The sequence below is a fragment of the Cervus elaphus genome, chromosome 11 (assembly GCF_910594005.1).
Source record: "Cervus elaphus chromosome 11, mCerEla1.1, whole genome shotgun sequence".
NCBI classification, from domain to species: Eukaryota; Metazoa; Chordata; class Mammalia; order Artiodactyla; family Cervidae; genus Cervus; species Cervus elaphus.
Genome location: NC_057825.1, coordinates 9999872 through 10015378, shown reverse-complemented (window position 1 = coordinate 10015378; position 15507 = coordinate 9999872). Strand labels below are relative to the sequence as shown.

Genomic DNA, 15507 nt, shown 5'->3' with positions numbered 1-15507 from the left:
GGGCCAGTGGAAGCCACCAAGCCGTGGCTCACACAAAGTCAAATCCCTTTTGAAGTCACACCTGTGGTTCAGCCAGGATTGCGGTGCCTAGAACTGCTCCCAGGATGTGTTTCTGTGTGGCTTGTCACTCAGCATGTTTTCAGGCAAAGTCCAAGGGTTCCAGGCTGATCAGAGCAGGCTCCCTAACCAGACACAGGTCAGAGGTCTGAGTGTCTGAGCTCGATTGTGTCAGGGCTTGACTGCTGACTAGGAAGGAGTCAGCGATTTGGTTTCATTTCGTTTTCCAGCTCCAAATGATTGTGATTGGGCATAATATTAAGAAGAGCTCCAAGGCCACATGTAGGCTCAATGGGAAAGAATGCGGTGATCCATTATGCCACAGTCGTGGGTGCAGACCATGGTAGAACGAACTGTATATTTATTTCCTTGATAAGGTAAGTTCAGACACAGGCTGCTGGGCTGAGGTCAGGAGCCAGGGAGAAAGTTAAGTCAGAAACCAGCAAGTGGCTGAGATCAGAAATTAGCTAAAGACTGAAGTCAGTTACCAGATTATGGAACGATGTCAGGAACCAGAGAACTGCCAAAGTCAGAAGCAGACAGTGATGGCCATTAACAGCCATCAGTGGGACAGTGTCCTGGAGTCCCATTGAGCCTCTAGGAGCAGAGTGCTCTGATACTTGGCATGTCAGCCATGACACATGTGGGAAATTGTTGTCATTCATTCCACTGACCTGACATCCGTCAGCCTGGGAAACTTGCCAGCTCTCTTTCACCTGGTGGTGCCCTATTTTTTTGTTTTATAAGAGCTTTTTGGATATAGAGGAAAACAATAGAATGTGCAAGAGTAGAGATCTCTCCAAGAAAATCTGAGATATTTAAGGAACATTTCATGTAAGCCTGGGCAAAATAAAGGATAGAATCAGTAAGGACCTAACAGAAGCAGAAGAGATTAAGAAGAGGTGGCAAGAATACACAGAACAGTACAAAAAAGATCTTACTGACCCAGATAACCACAACGGCATGGTCACTCACCTAGAGCCAGATATCCTGGAGTGTGAAGTCAAGAGGGTCTTAGGATGACTACAAACAAACTTAGTGTAAGTGATGGCATTCCAGCTGTGCTATGTCAGATACTAAAAGATGATGCTGTTAGAATGTTGCACTCAATATGTCAGCAAATTTGGAAAACTCAGCAGTGGCCACAGGACTGGAAAATGTCAGTTTTCATTCCAATCCCAAGAAGCACAATGCCAAAGAATGTTCAAACTACCATATAATCATGCCCATTTCACATGCTAGTAAGATTATGCTTAAAATCCTTCAAGCTAGGCTTCAGCAGTATGTGAACAGAGAATTTCCAGATGTACAAACTGGACTTAGAAAAGGCAGAGGAGCCAGAGATCAAATTGCCAATATCTATTATATCATAGAGAAAGCAAGGGGATTCCAGAAAATAATCTTCTACTGCTTCATTGACTACACTAAAGCCTTTGACTATGTGGATCACAACAAACTGGAAAAATCTTAAAGAGATAGGACTACCAGATCACCTTACCTATCTCCTGAGAAACCTGTATGTGAATCAAGAAGAAACAGAACTGGATATGGAACAATGGACTGGTTCAAAATTGGGAAAGGAGTACGTCAAGGCTGTATATTGTCACCTTACTATTTAACTTCTAGGCAGAGTACATCATGTGAAATGCCGGGCTGGATGAATCACAAGCCAGCTGTTTTGACTGCTGGGAGAAATATCAATAACTTCAGATATGCAGATGATACCATTCTAAAGGTAGAAAGTGAAGAGGAACTGAAAGCCTCTTGATGAAGATGAAAGATGAGAGTGAAAAAACTGGCTTAAAACTCAACATTCAAAAAACGAAGATCATGACACCCAGTCCCATCACTTCATGGCAAATAAATGAGGAAAAATGGAAACAGTGACAGACTATTTTCTTGGGCTCCAAAATCACTGCAGCTAGTGACTGCACCCATGAACTTGCTTGCTCTTTGGAAGAAAATCTATGACAAACCTAGACAGCATCTTAAAAAGCAGAGACATCACTTCGCCAACAAAGGTCTGCACAGTCAAAGCTTTGGTTTTTCCAGTAGTTGTGTATGGATGTGAGAGCTGGATCATAAGAAGGCTGAGCCCTTCTGAATTGTAGTGCTGGAGAAGACTTGAGAGTCTCTTGGACAGTAAGGAGATCATACCATCAATCCTAAAGGAAATCAACCCTGAATATTCATTGGAAGGATTGATGCTGAAGCTGAAGTTCTAATAGTCTTGCAACCTGATGCAAAGAGCCGACTCATTGGAAAAGACCCTGATGCTGGGAAAGACTGAAGGCAAAAGGAGAAGAGGGTAACAGAGGATGGGATGGTTAGCTAGCATCACTGAATCAATGGACATGAATTTCACAAACTCCACGAGATACTGACGGGTAGAGGAGCCTGGTTTGCTGCAGTCCATGGAGTCACATGACTTAGCCACTGAACAACAGCAACCAAACAATCCCCCCACTTGAAGTGTAAAAGTCAGTGGTTTTGAGTGTTTTCAAAGGCTTGTACAACCATTACCACAATCAATTTTAAAAGATTTTCGTCACCTGAAAAACAAACTCTGTGCCTATTAGCCCTCCCCATCCCTCTCAGCTGCTGACAACCATGAATTTACTTTCTGTCTCCATGGATTGCCGATTTTGAACATTTCATGTAAACGGAATCATATAACACGTGGCCATCTGCCACTAGGCTCTTTCATTCTATTATGTTTTCAAGCTTCATCCATGTTGTCACATGTATCAGAACTTCATTCCTCTTTATTGAGTAATTCTCCATCATCTGGATATATCATAGTTTGTTTATTCATTCATCCGTTTGATGGACATTTGGATCTTTCCACTTTCTGGTTATTATGAATAACACTGCTACGAACACTCACATACAAATTTTTGTGTGGACATATGTTTTTATTTCTGCTGGGTATCTACTTAGGAGTATAATTGCTGAGTCACATGGTCATCTCATGTTTAACCTTTTGAGGAACTGCCTTAGTGTTTTCCAAAGTGGCTGTACCATTTTGCATCCCCATCAGCAGAGTATGAGGGCCCCAATTTTCCCAAATCTTTGCCAACACTTGGTATCTGTCTTTTTGATGATAGTCTATGTGGGAGTGACCTTGCATTTTATTGTGGCATTGATTTGCATCTCCCTAATGGCTAACAAGATTGAGCATTTTTTCATGTGCTTATTGGCCATTTGTATACTGGCTATTCAGATATTTTTTTGGTCCAATTTAAAGGTGGGTTGTCTTTGTATGGTTGAGTTGTAAGAGTTCTTTATATATTCTGGATTGTTGTTGCTGTTTACCTACTTAGTTGTGTCTGACTCTTTGCGACCCCATGGACTGGAGGACCCCAGGCTTCCCTGTCCTTCACTATCCCCTGGAGTTTGCTCAAACTCATGTCTATTGAGTCGGTGATACCATCCAACCTCTGTTGCCCCCTTCTCCTACTGCCCTCAATCTTTCTGGATACTAGACCCAGACCCTTATCTGATATATAGCTTACAAATGTTTTTCCCAGTTTGTGGTTGTCCTTCCCTTTCTTTTCAAACATATATTTATTTATTTGGCTGTGGTGGCTTGGGGGTCTTCGATCTTTGTTGCCATGTGAGCGGCTCAATGGTAAAGGATCTACCTGCCAGTGCAGGAGACGCAGGGGACATGGGTTCAATCCCTGGCTCAGGAAGAGCCCCTGGAGAAGGAAATGACAACCCACTCCAGTATTCTTGCCTGGGAAATCCCATGGACAGAGGAACCTGGAGGGCTACAGTCCATGGAGTTGCAAATAGCTGGACATGACTGAGCATGCACACATGCACATATGCACACATGCACACATACATGGAGGGAATTAGGGCAAAGGCCTGAGAGTGAAGCCTAGTCCTGTTAGTTGCAGCAGGTGGGATCTATTTCCCTGACCAGGGATTGAACCTGGGCCCCCTGTATCTGGAGCATGGAGTCTTAGCCACTGGACCACCAGGGAATTCCTGATTTTCCCTTTCTTCATAGTGTATTTTGAAGTCCAAAATCATTTATTTATTTACTTTTTTATTTGATTTTTAGTTCTAGCTTCCTTGTCACTACAGCCACCACCAGGGTTGTGTAACCAGCACCATAATTTCAGGAAGCAAGCAGACTCTTTTCCCACAGTATGTTCCAGGTACTGTATCACTCTGACCAACGGAGAGAAAAGCTATCGATACTAACCACACTGCTCTGGAAGTTGCTAGTGACATCCTGTCGATCATGGTACCTAGAACAGAAACTCCTCAGAAATCACCTCTCAAAAGTTCTCATCAAAATATGATGTCCTCCTTATTTATTTTTTATTTGGTTACTGTGCTTTAGATGTTATATCTAACAAACCATTGCCTGATCCAAGATTTGCATGTTTGCTTTTCTTCCAAGCATTCTAAGGGGGCTTCCCTGGTGGTTCAGATAGTACTACTTTCAGAATCTACTTTCAATGTGGGAGACCTGGGTGCAATCCTTGGGTTGGGAAGATCCCCTGGAGGAGGGCGTGGCAACCCACTCCAGTACTTAGGCCTGGAGAATGCCCCTGGACAGAGGAGCCTGGTGGGCTACAGTCCACGGGGTTGCAAAGAATTGGACACAACTGAGCAACTTTGACTTTCACTTTTTCTTCTAGGAATTTTAGTTTTTTGTTTTTTTTTTTTTGAGTTTTAGTTTTAACATTTATATTTAGTTGTTTGATCTATTTTGAATTATTTTTTGCATATGATGTGAGATAAGGGTCTACTTTCATTCTTTTGCATCTGGATCTCCATTTTCTCAGCAGCATTCATTTTTGAAAAGAATATTCTTCCTCCATTGAATTGTGTTGGTACTATTGTCAAATGCCAATTAACTTTAAATATGAGGGTTTGTTTCAATTCAGTTCAGTTGCTCAGTTGTGTCCGACTCTTTTCGACCCCACAGACTGTAGCCTTCCCTGTCCATCACCAGCTCCCGGAACTTGCTCAAACTCACATCCATAGAGTCAGTGATGCCATCCAACCATCTCATCCTCTGTCGTCCCCTTCTCCTCCTGCTTCAATCTTTCCCAGCATCAGGGGCTTTTCTAATGAGCTAGTTCTTTGAATCAGGTGGCCAAAGTATTGGAGCTTCAGCTTCAGCATCAGTCCTTCCAATGAATATTCAGGACTGATTTCCTTTAGGATTGAGGGCTTGTTTCCAAACTCTCAATTCTATTCCACTGATTGTGTGTCAAAACTCACACTAGTAACATACAGTGTTGATTCCTGTTACTTTGTAGTAAGTGTTGAAATCAGAAAGTGTGAGTCCTTCTACTTTGCTCTCTTTCAAATTTGTTTTGACTCTTCTTGTTCCCTTGCACTTCCATAAAAATTTCAGGATCAACTTGTCCATTATGCAAGAATGAAGCTGGGAGTTTGTTAAAGATTGCATTTAACATGTACATCATTTGGGAGTATTGCCATTTTTGAAATATTGCCTTCCCATCCATGAATATAGGCCATCTTTTCTTTTATCTAGATCTTATTTACTTTCCTTAAACAACATTTTATAGTTTTCAGAGTATTGCATTTCCTTTGTTAAATTTACTCCTAAGTACCTAACTCTTTTTGATGCTATTGTAAATGGGATTTTAACTTCATTTTTCATTGCTAATATATAGAAATACTGTTGATATTTGTATATTGATCTTGTATCTTGCAATATCTTGCTTAACTTTTTATTAATCCTAATGGTATTTTTTTGTGGATTTCTTGACATTTTTCTATAAGCAAGAATTTTCTCATTCTCATCTACATATGAGATGATTTTTTTTCTTTCCAACATGGAAGCTTTTTATTCCTTTTTCTTGCTTGACTGCTCTGGTGAGAGCTTCCGGTACAGTGCTGAATAAAATAGGGAGAGAAGACATTCTTTTCTTGTTTCTGGTTTTAGGGCAATGAGGGTTGCTGTGTGATTGTTGGGGAGCACGTGAGGGGAGCAAGTTTAATGGAAAGGGAAATAGGACCTGAAGGATGGCTGAAGGTCATGTGCTGGTGGCAAGAGGTCAGGATTTGGGAGCTGGCAGTTCCTGGGTGATGACTGCACCCTGAGAGAGGATCCACTACCTAGCACAGTGTGTGCCCTGGGAGGACCCTGGGGAAGGACTGCTTGGTGGGGGGCTCCTCTCTTCAAGCCAGAGCCTCTCTCCTCCTCCAGGGGCAGCCCCATGAGACCATCAGTGTGGAGGGGTCAGGGCATGAGAAAGATCTTTCTGCCAGGTTTGGGGAGGAGGCTAGCTACCAGCCAGAAGTGGTAGCTGGATGGGGGTGGGGGACAGTGCTCAGAGCTGGACATTCATGCATTCATTCATTCAACAGACATTGATTAAGCACCTACTATATGCTACCTTGACTTAGGTTCTAAACAGAAAGGGTGACAGACAGTGAACAACAGAGACAAGTAGTAAGTATATTACACAGTTCCTTAAGGACTCCTTAGGAATGGTAGAGATGCCCTATTCCTAAAGATGGCAACCAGCCTCTCCCTGGTGATCCCTCCTCCATTCCCCCTTTCCTGCCACTCTTTCCCCATCACCCCTCCTCCTCCCTTCTTTTTGGGAAATCACCCCACTGCCATCTGTGTTGGCCATCTGCTGGGTGCCTACTGAAAGGGCACAAAGATGGCTGCTGGGGTGGGCTGGGGCTCATTCTGGCCCTGGGTAGGCACAGTGCTGACGGAGTGCTGGGAGTGGGCAATCTCTGTTGCCATGATGCGGGGTGCTGCTTCCTTTGTGCTCCACTATCTGCCAGACACAGCCTGAGGGACTGTCATGGGCTCACAAAGGCCCTGCCCTGCACTGAAGGACTCCCCAGGGCATGGGGGTGAAGGTGGATAGTGGCATCTGGATAACTCACCTGGGAGGGGCAGGTGAGGCTGGGCTCTTCCCCGTGAGCAGCACCCCCACACGAGGACTGCACACGCCTGTGTGCTGCTTCAGCAGCCAGCAGGCCTCTGAATCTGTGTGCGAGTGAATTCCTGAATGTATACATATATTCATATGGAAGTGCACGTGTGCCCAGGTTCACTGTGTGTGCATGGATGGTGTGTACATGGATTGCGTGTACATGCCGGTTCTCAGGCGTGCAGGCCTCTGAATTTCTGTGCATGTGCCTGCATGTGCATCTGCTTGTACATGTCTGTCCATGACTACACGAGGATGTGTGTTTTACCTGTGCCTCACCATGCACGCCTGTTTGTGGTCTTGTATGTCACTGTTCAACTGTGTACATGGAAGTCAGCACACATGTGGCAGATGTACAGGGGTAAAGTCTGAACTTTTAGGATGTTCTGGGTCAGATTTTCCCTGGTAATGGGTGTGCCTGAGGTTGCAGATTAGGAAGTAAGATGTAGGGCAAAACTGGACCACAAAGGACTCTGTGCATGTACACTTGTGTGGCCAGAGGACAGGTGTGTGTCCCACACCACTGTAATTGAGTTTTTGAAACACTGTAGTCCCTGTCCTTCACCCCCATGCTTCACTATGGCAACAACAGTCAACTATTGCTGCCCAGCAAGTTCTCCACATTGAGGAAATGGGGGGGGGGTCACCTCTCTCCTCCCACCCTCTACCCCTGGGGTACCTGCATGCTAAGTTACTTCACCCGTGTCTGACTCTGTGCGACCCTGTGGGTTGTAGTCCGCCAGGTTCCTCTGTCCATGGGAGTCTCCAGGCAAGAATACTGGAGTGGGTTGCCATGCACTCCTCCAGGGGATCTTCCTGACCCAGATGTCGAACCCACATCTCTTAGGTCTCCTGCATCGGCAGGCAGGTTCTTTACCACTAGCGCCACCTGGAAGCCCCACCTCAGAGGTACCCTGGTTTTTAAGACCTTAAGGTCTTGGATGAGACTCTCGGGCAGCGGCCTCCTCTTCTTCCTCACCTTCCCCAAGCCCAGGCTGGGGAGAGGTGAAGGGGATATGTATACTGAGTGGTGAGCAGGAGGGGATGTAGGAGATGTTTGGCAGGGCAGTGGCAGCTGTGGGGCTTAAGAAAAGCCCCGGGGTGTCACCCACGGGAGCAGGGTCCGAGGAGTGAGTGGGGCTGGGACCGCCTTTTGGGGAGGAGTTCTGGGTGGGAGGGGCTGGCAAGGAGGGAGGCAGTTAGTGCAGGGAGGGGGCGATCGGGGAGGCCGGGAGAGCAGGAGCCACAAAGCCCTGAGCACCGCGAGACTTGGGTTCGGGCCGCGCGAGACTTGGGTTCGGGCCGCGCGAGACTCAGATTTTCACACCTCTTCCTCACAGCTGACTCCAGTTTACGGACGAGGCAAGTGAGGCTCGTGGAGCTTCATCCCGCTGGTCAGCCCAGACCAGAACGGCCAGGCCACAGACCCAGGGCTGGACCATGGCCCCAGCTGAAGGGACAGGATGTTTCCTATGCTCAGAGGTGAGGTCCTGGACTGAGAGGCTGGGGTGAGGTGTGGGGTGGCCCCTTCAGAGCAGCAGGGGAGATGCTCTGAAACAGCAGCAGAGACATACATGTGAAGGGAGAGAACTTGACCTGCTTGGGTGGAGATAGCCACTGGGGACACCCACACAGGGGCTGGAGAGAGGCCCTGAGTGGACAGGCTTCCGAGCTTACACGAGACGCCCTCTGGGGACTTCCAGAAAGACTTGAGTGTCTCTGGGGGTTGATGAAATATTGCAACATGCGGGTGAGGTGGGGAACCAGCAAGAATCATGTACTGTGACTACTGTGGTCTCATTTATGCACACAGGCAGGGGTGCTGGGGCATTTGGGGGTTCCTCACTCAAGCTGGAGGAAAAGGGGGTTGCCGCAGTCAGCACAAGCCCCTTAGGAACTTGGCTCTAGGTTCAAATTCCAGCTCTGCCTCCCCACCTTGGCCAAGTGTGCCTCACCAACCACTCCCAGCCTCAGTTTCCACATCTGTAAAATGGGGCTAATAATACCATCTCCCCTATAGCAGCGGTCCCCAAGATTTTTGATACCAGGGACCAGTTTTGTGGAAGATTTTTTTCTACACATGGGGGTGTAGAAGGATGGTTTCAGGATGATTCAAGCACATTACATTTATTGTGCACTTTATTTCTATTATTATTACATCAGTTCCATCTCAGATCATCAGGCATTAGATCCCGGAGGTTAGGGACCCCTGCCCTATAGTACTATTTTGAGGCCTTAATGAGATAATCGGCTCAAAGTGCTCATTAGAACAGGGCCTGCCTGTGAGGACAGACAAGCCTGAAGCCTCTGTCGAGTGGACTCTGCTCCCTCTGCACCAACCTCCAGGCCAGAGGTGTCACCCTGTAATTATCTTTCAGGGCACAGACCCCCATGGTATTTCTGGTGAGTTTATGAGTCTGGGAGATTAGCTGCTCTGAGAAGAAACTTGTCCTCTCTGGCCCGGGGAGGGACGGGGTGCCAGGGTGAGCTGTGTGTGGAAGTGGCCATGAGCAATGCTTTATGGGGCCTGTAAAAGCTGCTGACCCCGCTCCTGGACTTAATGAGATGAACAAGGCCCTGGCAGCTTCCAATAACCGGCAACTCCAGCTGAGCCCTGCTGACCCGACACAGGGCAGGGACAGGCCTCAGCTCTGCCCTGAGACCCAGGCAGTTTCAGGTGAGGGGTACGGAGGAGGGGGACAAAGAGGCCCATGCCCCACATGCTGGGGTGCAGAAGCGCTGGACACAGACCCCAAGCCCTCCCTGCCCAAGTGGGGCGGCATGGGTGTGGAATCAGACAGACCCAGGGCCCGTGGGGTCTTGGACAAGCCAGTTCCTGTCCTGGGCCTGTTTCCTTATCCATGATGCAGCGATTAGAATCCACATCTGTGAGTTGTCCTGAGATTTGAGGAGAAGAATGAGTGAGCCTGGTACCCAAAGCGAGAGCCCCGGTGAAGTGCTAATAGTTCGGGTCCTCTGGGTACCCCCCGCTTGGTCCCTCAGTGGAGGTTCATTTGGATTTGGGCCTCTGCTCCCCAAAATAAACTGGGGTGCAATGTGCCTGAGCTGGGGGGCCAGCAGAGGCTGTGCTGCTTGTGCCTTCAAGAATGGAGAGGAATGTGAGGGGTGAGGGAGGGCAGACAGTGGCAGGGCCTACGCTCAGACTATGCATCCCACTGCCTGAGTGGGGTGACAGCGTCTCTCTGGGGACCTTCTGCCAGGCTGGCTGGTCAGGGCAGGACATGGTCCTTCCATTCAGCCATGCTCATCTCTCTGTCCATCTGTCCAGGGACCTCTGTCAGCAAATGTCCCTTGGCATTTCCTCAGGGACAGCCCCTTACATTCCGTGCTTTTTGCAATCTTTATGACACTCTGTACAGACAAGGAAACTGAGGTCAGAGGGGCCAAGCCCCTTGACTCTGAGTAAGGGGCCAATGTAGAATTTCACCCTATCCAGTGTCCTGTGTCCTTGGCGCCCCCTGCAGGTTTGGGCTGGAATAAAAGGGAAGTGGGGGTTGGGGGACTTCCCAAGCATTAGGTATCTGCCCCAGCCTGGCTCAGCCCTTACAACTCAACCTCAGCTTCCCTGCCCAGCACTCCAGGTCTCCATGGGGGCCAGATTCGACTCTGAATCTGACTTAGTTTTTGCGTACTCTCTGTTCCTCTCTTTTGCCCCTCCACCCAATCTTGGATAAGTCCCCTTTCCCACCTGGCTTTTGTTTTCTAAACAGCAGGGCCAAGTGAGGGTCTCCATGGGGGGGGGGGGGGGACAGTGAAAACAGTTGAACACATCAAGGAGCCATGCCCCCTAGACTCCTCCCTCCTCTTTCTCACCTTGTGAATTGCTCCTTCGCCCACTAACTTCTTTTAAGTCTTTTTTTCCCCTTAAATCAAAGTCTGAGCAGTCATCAGACCAACACATTGCCTTAAGAATGTGGAAGAGATCCCACTTCCGGGGTGCTGGCCTGAGAACCCATGGACAGAGGAGCCTGGCAGGCTACAGTCCATAGAATTGCAAAGAATCAGACACTACTGAAGCGCTCACTTTGGGGGGTTTGGGAGCCTGGCCCTCCTCTCTCTTGCTCCCTCAGCTCTGCTTCTGGGGTGACACCTACTCTCCCACAGGGTGGTGGGAGGACCTAGTGAGACCCAGAAAAGCCCCTAGAAAAGGGCCTGGCACGTAGTAGGCCCTTGGCTCCGGGGAATTCCCTTGCTCTGACCCCAGCCCAGGCTCACCCCCAAGATGGCCTCCAGCTTTGCATGAGGGGTGAGCTCCCTGATTCCACTGCAGCTTCTTTGCCAGGTACCGTCCAGCAGCCAGATCTGCCCGCTGGTGGGGTCTGCTGAGGACCTGGGTGGTCCCAGGCCTCCTCTCAAGAGAGTCCCTTTGCTTGTGGGGATGTGGCCCCAGGGGATGTCTGTGTGTGCTCACCTTTGGGGAGGCAGTGTTGGGGACAGCCTGTCTCAGGGCCCTCCCACGTGACTTGCACCCACCCTGCCCTCTCCTGGGCATGCTTCCGGACCCCAGTCAGTTACCCCCCCCCCCCCCACTACCTGATAGGACACAGACAATCTAGGACACATCTAGTAAGACTGATCGCATCCTATGAGGCAGAAGAGCATGGTGGTTGGAGCCCAGCTTCTGGTGCCGGGTTGGCTGGGGTTCAAATCCCAGCTTCTGTTCCCAAGCTGTGTGAGCTTGGGTAAATTGCTTAACCTCTCTGTGCCTCACACATCTGAAATTTGCCCCTCACTGATGAGGTACCCAACAGATGAGGAAACAGTGCTCTCACTGCCTGATTCCAGGGGCCTCTGCCTACTCAACCCAGCCTCCTAACCAGAGGCCATAGGAAGGGTCTGTTACTGATGGGAGGTATACCAGGTGGGGCCATGGCAGGGTGGGGGTCTGGTCTGGCTGTCCCTCAGAGGATTGGTGAGCCCTGGCCTCACCAGAAACCCAACTGGACGAAAACTCCAATTAAAGGTAATCCCCCCTTTTCCTACCTTGAAATTCCTATTGATTTCCTCCCTAAATAGAAATTCCCATTGATTCCTTGTCTGTTCAGATTAGTGTCCTTGGCTGTGGCCTTCAGTGCATAATATCTCCCCGCTTCCACCCAGGCCCCAATAACTCTCCCCAAGGTGACCCTGCCATCCCCTCTGTGCTGGAGCCCATGGCTCCCCAGCTGGGCTAGGGGACAGTGGTGGAGAGGGGGCCTGGGCAAGGCTCTGGCCTCCCTCTGATAGCCATCATCCTACTTCTGCCCTTAATGGAGATGAGGAGGGGAGCACAGATGGAGATGTCACTAGACTTGGACATGGAACCACCTTGTCGGACCTGCCTCTGCCCATGAACTGTTAGTCTGTTGCCCAAGGGAGACCCACAGAGGCGTCAGTGCCAGGAAACAGCCTCCCACGTGGTCCAGGGGGCAGCCCTGCCCTCTCCCAGGCTCCTCTGCTCAGACTGGCTCACGATCGCTGGCTGTTACATTTTCAGTTTTGGGAGCTTGTTGATGCCACACAGGTAGCTTGAAATCAACCATGGTGGGAGAATTTATACCGTGTAAATTGGCAAATGCAACTGCTCAGGGGGCCTCCCAGATGGCGCCAGTGGTAAAGAACCTGTCTGCCACTGCAGGAGACATGACAGACCCGGGTTCGATCCCTGGGTTGGGAAGATGCCCTGGAGAAGGAAGTGGCAACCCACTCCAGTATTCTTGCCTGGAGAATCCCATCGACAGGCTGTCCCAGAGCCTGGTGGACTATAGACCACGGGGTCGCAAAGAGTTGGACACAACTGAAGGGACTTAGCACCACTCAGAGTCTCTCTCCTTTCATCCCAGTTGTGAAAGAGAACCTGTTCTTAAGCTTTGCCAGCACACCACTGCCCCAAACTCTGTGGCCTGCTTCTCATTCCTACCCAGGAATATTGGTTGCCTCTAGCTTTCTGAACTTTGGGAAGATCCCCTGGAGGAGGGCCTCGCAACCCACTCCAGTATTCTTGGAGCCTGGCGGGCTGCAGTCTACGGGGACTGAAGTGACTTTGCACTAGCTTTCTGAACACAGTGGTTTCCTTCTCAGCGCCCCACCTTTGCCGTGCTGTTGCCTCTGTCTGGAATGACCTCCCCATCCTTTCCTCCATGGTGAGATCCTTGATGACCCTGCTTGATTTCCTTCCTCTTCGTGTCCCTCCCCAAGGCCTGGGCTGGGTATATGGGGTTCAACAATAAAGAAGACAGGCAGGCCCCTGTCCTCAGGCAGCTTACAGTTGGGGGCCCGGGCTCGGAGCCAGCTGGGTCACCAGGAGCTGGGTGGGCTTGGGCGGGTCACCGTACTCCCGCAGCCCTTGGTGCACTCTCTGTGCAGTGGGTCAGGACAACCCAAATCGTGGTCACCCCTGCCCCTGGGAGCAGGACTGAGCCTGGTGTGGGCTGGCGTCAGCTGGCTGAATGCTCTTACTGCACGAGGACGCACTGATGCTTTCCTCATTTTTCCAGGAGGAAGATGAGACATAGAGAGGCGAAGGAACTGCCCTGACTCAAGTCACACTGCTGGTAAGTTGAGGGGCTGGGATTTGAGCCTGCTGCATGCATACCCATCCAGGCCCTGAGAGCTGTCGGCAGGGATGAAGCCCAGCCTGTGTCCAGGAGGACCCCCGGTTCTCTGGCAGGCCAGCCAGTCCGGGTTAGAATGGTCCAGGTCTGGTGTGCCTCTCCCACCAGTCTGGGGCTTCCTCCAGGTGGGGGTCTGGATCTAACTCTCATCTGTCCCAGTGTCCAGTCTGGGGCCAGACACTGAGGAGGCAGGAGGAAGAATCTGAGAAGTGGTTTCAGATAAGGGTGAGCAGGAGGGAGCAAGGGGGAGAAGGAGGGTGCTCAATCACTCAGTCGTGTCCGACTCTTTGTGACCGCATGGACTGTATTCCACCAGGCTCCTCTGGTAGGCTACAGAGGAAATTTCCATAGAAATTTCCAGGCAAGAATACTGGAGTGGGTTGCTATTTCCTACTCCAGGAGATGTTCCTGACCTAGGGATTGAACTCGTGTCTCTTAGGTCTCCTGCATTGGCAGGCAGACTCTTTACCACTGTGCCATCTGGGAAACCTGAGGAGGGAGGAGGAGGAGGAGTCACTCAGCTGGCCCCTCACTCCCAGCCCCGACTTAATCCTATGGGGGGACTCTGCCTCATGCAGTAACTGCCACCTGCCTCCGTTCCCCTACCACTAGAATTGGAACCTGGAGCTGCCCCCAGCTTGTACTGGTTGGAGGTAAAAGGAAAGAAAGGATAGTGATGACAAAGGATGTTTCCTGTGTACCTAAGGCATGTTTGACTTTTGATGTGATGTTTCCACATCAGCCTTCCCATGTGAGGACTGCCGAACCCAGGAGGTCTACCCGGACCTTCAGACCAGGGAGCAGCATGCCCGAGGTCATGTGAAAGTAATTTCCGGGCTGCATGCTTTGAGTCAGGCCTGCCTGACAATGGCCTCTGCATCACCAGGGTCCTGTAATTGCAAAGGCAAAAGCCCTGGGGTCCCTCAGATCTGGGTTCAAAACCCAGCGTTGCTTCCTGGATATGCACCGTGTGATGGGGACAGGTGACGTCACTTCACAGAGCCTCAGTGTCCTCAGATCCCCTCCCCCTGGGCTGGGGCCAGAATCCAGGGAGATCTGGTTTGTAAGCCTGTTAGTGCTGAACGTTACCCAGCATAAGGGCTCTGTATGGGACGGCTGTTCTTCCCTCTTTTCCCGGTGCCATCCAGACCCTGCCTGGTCCCCCCAACCTCTGAACTGTGCTAAGAAATGAGCTGACCTCCTCAGGAGCCTGGACCTTCAGGTCTTACCCCTGCACCTGGTTCAGCCTCACACTTGGACCCTCTCGGCCTTCGACTGACCTCTGTCCAGACCAACCGTGACCTGAGATGGTTCTAAACCAGACTCTATGGGAACAGTCCCTTGGTCCCTCTCATCGTTCTACTGATGGCTCAGGATTGTAGGGTCTCCATCCCTGTGAGGCTTTGAGCCTCGGTCCTCTCTCTGTTAAATGGGAACGATTGTACCTACTGGGCTCACATTCAGGGCCTGGGGGAGGTGGTGGTGTTGGTGATGGGGGCAGGGTGCTCAGCAGAGGGGTCGCCATAGCCATTGGGACCTCAGGATCAGGTCCTAGGGGCAAGGTGTCCTAATGACTGTTTTCAGAGCTGAGATTTATGGAGTGTTGAGGATTTTCCATGCGTGGTCTTCCCATATCCTCCAGCAACCCCATGAGGCTGCTGCTATTAATATCACCAGACACAGCTGCTAAGAGGCAGGGATGGGGATTGGTTACTCACCCCAGGGACCCTGCTCCCACCATGACACAAACCACAAAGCTTCCCCTGCCTTCCTGTAAAGCTGATTCTTTGTGCGATGTGCAGACATTTTTGTGATGGGTATAACCTGGTTATTTCCCAATTAATCCCTCACCATAGCTAATTCACTCTTCCCACTGATCCCAAATCCCC

General features: G+C 50.0%; 1 long non-coding RNA gene across 1 annotated transcript; it reads left to right on the top strand.

Annotated features, from left to right (window-relative positions):
* Nucleotides 1-307: 307 nt before the first annotated feature.
* Nucleotides 308-13559, top strand: LOC122702503. Its single transcript, XR_006343267.1, has 3 exons — nucleotides 308-434; nucleotides 8345-8486; nucleotides 13502-13559. It is a non-coding gene; the product is annotated as an uncharacterized LOC122702503 (long non-coding RNA).
* The last annotated feature ends 1948 nt before the right edge of the window (nucleotides 13560-15507 follow it).